The sequence below is a fragment of the Coregonus clupeaformis genome, unplaced genomic scaffold (genome assembly GCF_020615455.1).
Source record: "Coregonus clupeaformis isolate EN_2021a unplaced genomic scaffold, ASM2061545v1 scaf1854, whole genome shotgun sequence".
Classification (NCBI taxonomy): domain Eukaryota; kingdom Metazoa; phylum Chordata; class Actinopteri; order Salmoniformes; family Salmonidae; genus Coregonus; species Coregonus clupeaformis.
In genome coordinates, this window is record NW_025535308.1 from 54,596 (window position 1) to 62,062 (window position 7,467).

Here is a 7,467-nt window from a genome sequence, read left to right on the forward strand (position 1 = left end):
GGTTAGTCCCGACAGCTTGAGCGAGTCAGTCGTCAACTTATTCAGCCAGTTAGTTAGCTAGAATAGTTAGCATACTAGCTAGCCATTGCTTTCTGCCAACGAAAAAACCCCTCCACCCACGGCACGAACACACAGAGAGAGCCAAGCTAACGTTAACTAGTCACCCATGTCCCGAATTCCCTTGAACGACTCTGGCTACCAGTATGTAAAAACAAAACACAAATGTAGGTTATAACTTACCCCTAGCAGCTACTGTTAGCTAGCCAAGTGCAAAGCTAGCCACTGAATCGACTCAGAGACAGTTCGCGTCTGTTCGCTAGGTCGTTCCAGCTATTGTTTAGTAGCTATCCAGGTAGCAACAAGCTAACTACATTTCGAGCACAGTAGCTACTTACTACCTAACGTTAACGCTAACAGCTGAATGGTAGGCATTATTGTATGTAATTATTGTAGGCAGCTAGCTGGCGTAATTACAGGCACTCTTAAGCGTGAAACAACTATCCACAGTTGCTAATAGTTACCAGTAGCTACCCGCTAGCTAGTCCAGGTAGTGGGTAGCTAGCTAGCTTCGTGCTTCACCGGGCTCAGCCGAATACAATACTTACCTACAATAATTACATACAACAACCCACGATAACTACATACAATACCTAACTACAATCTAACTACATAGTTTAAGCTTTACTCTACACCATATAAGCCATATAAGCCAAGCTTACCTCCCGCCAGAGAGAGACACAACCTCACCCGACGAACGGGTGTTAACGTAGTATATCATGATACGTTTATAAACCCAAAAAAGTTTAGAAGACCAGAAATGAACAGCCTACGTGACAAAAAGAGATATCATTGAATATGTGCTACGTTACCCAAAGGCCCTATGCACATGATGTTAGGCTTGCACCTGAGTGTCAATCATTTTAGTCCAAGGATATGATCAAAGGGCCTCCATCATTCTTAACTGGAAGAAGTGTGGAACCACCAATACTTTTTCAAGAGCTGGGTGCCCGGACAAACTAAGCAATCAGGGGAGAAAGGTCTTGGTCAGGGAGGTCACCGAGAAGCCGGTGGTCACTCTGACAGAGCTCCAGAGTTCTGTGGCGATAGGAGAACCTTCCAGAAGGACAACCATCTCTGCAGAACTCCACCAATTTGGCCTTTATGGTAGAGTGGCTAAACGGAAGCCACTCCTCATGAAAAGGCCCGCTGGGAGTTTGCCAAAAGACACCTAATGGACTCTCAGACCATGCCAAGCGTCACGTCTGGAGGAATCCTGGCACCATTCCAACGGTGAAGCATGGTGGTGGCAGCATCATGCTGTGGGGATGTTTTTCAGTGGCAAGGACTGGGAGACTAGTCAGAATCGATGGGAAAGATGAACGGAGCAAAGTACAGAGAGAACTGAAAATAGCTGTGCGGCGACACTACCCATCTTATCTGACAAGCTTGAGAGGATCTGCAGAGAAACTCCCCAAATACAGGTATGCCAAGCTTGTAGCGTCATACCCAAGAAGACTTGAGGCTGTAATCACTACCAAAGGTGCTTCAACAAAGTACTGAGTAAAGTCTGAATACAGTTTTTTTTATTAGTATTATGTTTGCAAAAATGGTGTCATTAAACCTAGCGGTCAAACAGGGAAATGGTTCCAATCATTTTTCCTTTTTATTCATTTTAGAAACACTTAAAATAAGGGCTGTGTTTCGTGTAGGCTTACCCTGTCGTGGCTTTTAGCAATATATTCTGCTCTATTTCCTCTCAGATTTTAAAACGCTAATTATCATAAAAGTAGACATCATGTAAAACAACAAATCACTGCAATCTCCTGCACGTCATCTCTAGCTGACACCTTTGCTAACAGGTATTGTGTCAATTTAAAACTTGCACAAGACAGTTCACAGATTTGTCCGTTTAAATAAATGTAGCCTATTTATTCATTACTAAATTTAGCTAACATTATATAGTTAACCCAGAGATCCTTACCTTTGACTCTATTCGGCAATTTTGTCCAGATCATCATGGCATTTGTAGTTCTTTATGATAGCCACATTAGCAGCTAATTACCATTTCATTTTTGTGGGGGTAAATATAGGCCAATATATTGATCAAAGTCAACTTGTCCTAGAGAGATTTACACAGTTATCAAAACGCCACGCCAGGATAAGCCTACATGAAACACATCCCTTATTTTAAGTGTTTCTAAAATCCCCTATGGGAAAAATGAATGGTGGAAAAATGATTGGAACCATTTCCCTGTTATGACTGCTAGGTTTTATGGGTATTATCATTTATACTGTGGTACTCCATTGGTGTGCAGCTACCCAAAGCTAGTGGGGTGTGGATGAGCTGAGACACGTGGTAAGATGGCGGACAAGAAAAAAAGTGGAATGGGGGATTGCAACCTTCTGGAAGATCTGATGAAGGAGAAGATGGTGGACAAGGACAAAAGAGAAAAGTGGAATATGTTTTGAGTGAATATGGAATGGAAGATCTCACAGAACTTTTAGAAGAGCTACAGGAGGAAAGTGAAAGTGATGAGAGTGAGGATGAATTAACTGTGGTGGCAGGTGCAGTGATGACCGCTGAGAAGGAGCTGAGTGTAGAGGGAAGCAGTGTGGTGAGGGAGGTTATCGTCAAGTGTAAAAAGAGTAATACGTGCTCCAGTTGCCAGAGAACCTGAGGATGAAGGACCTGCGGTGAGGAACTCCGAGTTTGGGCCTCGTTCCAAGGATGATTCTGGCCCAGTGGGAGTGAGATTTGTAGAGAGAATGGATCCATATGTGGTGTCAGGTTAGGTGGAGAAGAGGTTGGGGACTGTTGAGTTGGTCGTAGCCGGCCGCGACCGGGAGACCCATGGGGCGGCGCACAATTGGCCCAGCGTCGTCCAGGGTAGGGGAGGGAATGGCCGGCAGGGATGTAGCTCAGTTGGTAGAGCATGGCGTTTGCAACGCCAGGGTTGTGGGTTCGATTCCCACGGGGGGCCAGTATAAAAAAATAAAAATAAATAATAATGTATGCACTCACTAACTGTAAGTCGCTCTGGATAATAGCGTCTGCTAAATGACTAAAATGTAAATGTTGGTGAAGGTAACTCGGAGTGGACTGGTGATTATTTATTGTTTCTCCTCTGTCCAGAGGGAGCGGGCGCTGTGGATTACGTGATTAGAGACAGGAATTGTGACTTGAATTGCTCTCCGGAACAGGGTGGCATTGAAAGGAGTGATAACAGGGATAGGTTTAAGTGTTGAGGATGAGCAGTTGAAATGGAAGATTCCAGGTGTCTGTGACACCCTCCGTTTGGTGAGACGTAGATCCGGTGTAGAGCGTGGGGAAACAGAGAATACATTATCTGTCATGCTGGATTTTGATAGATAGTCTCTGCCCGATAAGGTCAAGGTAGGAAGTGTCAGTTATCCTGTGAGCGATTTTGTTCCGTAAATACTACAGTGTTTTAGGGGTGAAGGTTATGGGCCTGTTGCAGCAGTGTGTAGGAGTGAGATGCCTAGATGTGACAAGTGTGCAGGAGGGCATGAGATGAAGAAATGTGTGATATCGGTGGAGAAAGTTCTGTGTGTTAGTTGTGGGGGTGCTAACGGGCTGGAGATCTGAGGTGTCAGGTGAGAGAAAGGCAGATTGAGGTTGCCAGGGTTACAGTAGTACAGAACGTGTTGTATACCGAAGCATTGAAGAGAGTGCTAGAGGAAGATGGGTACAGGGTGAGGGATCTTGAGAGGATTCCTGTGAGTACGCAGAGACCAAGAGAGAGAAATGGGAAGAATATGTGCTTCAGTAAGGTGGACATTTTAGCATTAATAGCAATGGTTGTCAATTGTACTTCAGAAATGGATTGAAAGTCCCAGAAAATAGAGGCTGTGGTGGCAGCGGCAGAGAAGTACTTAGGATTGCAAGGATTTACTGCAGAACAGCTGCAGGGGGTGTTGAGTGGTAGTGGTCTGGCGTAGGACTAGATGGTGTTAAATAGTGGAATGGGGTGGTTGGTTTTTGTTGTGGAAAATTGCCACGAAGGGACTCAAAGTCAAACTTAAATGAATCATTATTTTCTATCAGCAAGCTGGAGAGGTTCCAACAAACTTAAAAGCACCATAGTACACGTCGGTCGGGAGCTCTGCCGGGGCAGTCCCGTTAGTTGTCCTATATACTGCTTACACAGACAAGTTATATTTGCATGATTTAGCTTATTAATAATTAATTTATCATTAACATTTTGTTCCTGCTTGTGACCGACCAATACCTCACAAGGCTTCTTCTCTCCAAGCTGAGACCTTGAAACTGAGATATCCCTTTTGGTTCCCAGAACAATGTTCTGGGCGTACTGCCAATTGGGCTGAGAAGATCAGTCACCTGCACGAACCAAGAACATTTTCCCTCACCTTTTTTAGAGCGGGCTATTACTTGGCAGGGCAATTTTGTATGCATTACCGTATCAATGAATTTAATGTACGTAGTCTGTGAATGGCCTCACACACCAGTACAGTAGGTGGCGGTGAATGCACCTAAAAGTTGGATGCACTGCAACCAGTTGCAAATGTTGTACGTCAATCAAGTGATCTGGATACACTTATTTTGGAAGGTGGATTGTTTAGTATTTACAGTTATTATTTGTACTGCACAAGAAGTCCAAGATGCTGGACATCATTATATCTGCAGCTGAGAAGTTTTTGGGTCTCCAAGACTTCACGGCAGAAGCCCTGCAAGGACTACTGTTGCCAGAAAATGTTCCGCCCTCACAGGATCCTCCTGAGCCTGTGTAGGGACCTGATTAGAACAGAAAAGCAGGCTGATATAGTTCAATTTAAATTTCGTTATTGATAGTTTGTATGATTTAAAAAAATATACTGCTTACACTGAACAAACATATAAACGCAACATGTAAAGTGTTGGTCCCATGTTTCATGAGGTGAAATAAAATATCCCAGAAATGTTCCAGACACAACCTTATTTCTAAAATGTTGTGCAAAAATTGGTTTACATCCCTGTTAGTGAGCATTTCTCCTTTGCCAAGATAATCCATCCATCTGACAGGTGTGGCATATCAAGGAGCTGATTAAATAGCATGATCATCATTACACAGGTGCACCTTGTGTTGGGGACAAGAGTAGCTGAGGAGGTGCTTGGCAGCATCTAATGGGGATCCCTAACAAATACAAAAATGCCACTCATACATACAACACAATGCCACAGATGTCTCAAGTTTTGAGGGAGCATGCAATTGGCATGCTGACTGCAGGAATGTCCACCAGAGCTGTTGCCAGAGAATGTTAGGTTAATTTCTCTACCATTAGCTGCCTCCAATGTTGTTTTAGAGAATCTTGCAGTATGCCCAACCAGCCTCACAACTGCTGACCACCGTGTATGGCGTTGTGTGGGCGTGCGGTTTGCTGATGTCAATGTTGTGAACAGAGTGGCCCATGGTGGTATCAGGGTTATGGAATGGGATGGCATAAGCTACAGACAACTAACACGAAGGCAGTTTGAATGCACAGAGATGCCATGACAAGATCCTGAGGCCCATTGTCCTGCCATTCATCCACCTCCATCACCTCGTGTTTCAGCATGATAATGCACAGCCCCATGTCGCAAGTATCTGTACACAATTAAACATGCTGAAAATGTCCCAATTCTTCCATGGCCTGCATACTCACCAGACATGTCACCCTTTGAGCATGTATCTACGTGTACCACAGCTTGTTCCAGTTCCCGCCAATATCCAGGAATTTCACACAGCCATTGAAGAGGAGTGTGACAACATTCCACAGGCCACAATCAACAGCCTGATTAACTTTATGCAAAGGAGAAGTGTCCCGGAGGAGGCAGCGGCAGCTACCCACTTCTCCAGTGCTTCATTTGTAAATTGGGTGGTGCCAGAACCAAAAGTGAGCCCGAGAGGGGGGTGACCTGGGGGGCTCTGAGGTACCAGAACGGATAAAAACAAACAACCTTTATAACAAAGCATTGCATGCATTATCATGGCTTTCGCGTACGGGCATAGAGCAGTGGTGTGGAGCCGCTTGCAGAAGTTACACACATGGAGTACATTTTTTTTAGCCTAGAGTCCGGGGAAAATATGTTCTTTTTATAAATGGATTTCATGCAATTCTACATCATTTTAGATGACTGGAGTCTTTCACAGAATATTTTTTAATACCACACAAATGATCAAAATGAGAGGCTACTTTGACTCTGAGATCAATAAAAACGACCTTGTCTTGAATCCATCAATAGCCGAGGCCCCTAAGTGTGCAGAGAAACACATTGTATCTCATGGAGAAAGGAGATATTATTGGGACACAGTCTATGGATACTCATGGAGAAAGGAGATATTATTGGGACACAGCCTATGGATACTCATAGAGAAAGGAGATATTATTGGGACACAGCCTATGGATACTCATGGAGAAAGGAGATATTATTGGGACACAGCCTATGGATACTCATGGAGAAAGGAGATATTATTGGGACACAGCCTATGGATACTCATGGAGAAAGGAGTTAAGCGGGCACTGTGTCAAGAAGCAGTGCGGCTCGGTTGGGTTGTGTTTCGGAGGACGCACGACTCTCGACCTTGGGCTCTCCTGTGTCCGTACGGGGGTTGCAACGATGGGACAGGGACTGTAACTACTACCAATCGGATACCACGAAATTGGGGAGAAAAGGGGGTAAAATACCCACACAAAAAAGAATATCATGCACGTTTTCACATTACGTTTTTTTAGGGGGCATGACAATTATAGAGGAATCAAAATGTAATTACTCTGATTGCTTTTATTAGGATTTCCATAAAGAATCCATTTATTTTAGATTTCCGAGTTTGTTTTGCATTTTTGGTTTTGTGTAAAATTAACGAGCTGGTAAAATGGCGCCGCCCACTCGGTCAGCCTCAACGGACTTCAGTGCAGCAGAGAGAAACAATTTCACGGTTGCACTACTGTTTTGAAGCTGAATGTAATAATTTAACCGTTTTCTACATGTGTACTAATATTCAGACGCATTCAGTTGTTTCTGTATTTATCGATAAATGTTACTATGGTGAATATAATTGGTTTTTGATTGAAGTAATACAGTGAAGACAAGGTTATTAAGGAAAATAGTACATAGTGCTGCCTAAAACAAACAGTGACCTTGTACTAAATGGCTTTTGTCATTTATGCATTTACAGTACCAGTCAAAAGTTTGGACACACCTACTCATTCAAGGGTTTTTCTTAATTTTTACTATTTTCTACATTGTAGAATAAAACTTTTGAAGTAGACAAACTGCCAATGTTTTAAAGTAATATGAAATGAGTCAGTGTAGTTACTTACCCTTGTGATAGTGAGTGGAGGATGATATGGCTTCTACATCTGCATTGCTTGCTCTTTGGGGTTTCAGGTTGGGTTTCTGTATAGCACTTTGACAACTTCTGATGTAAAAAGGGCTTCATAAAATACATTTGTATTGGACGAGCATAG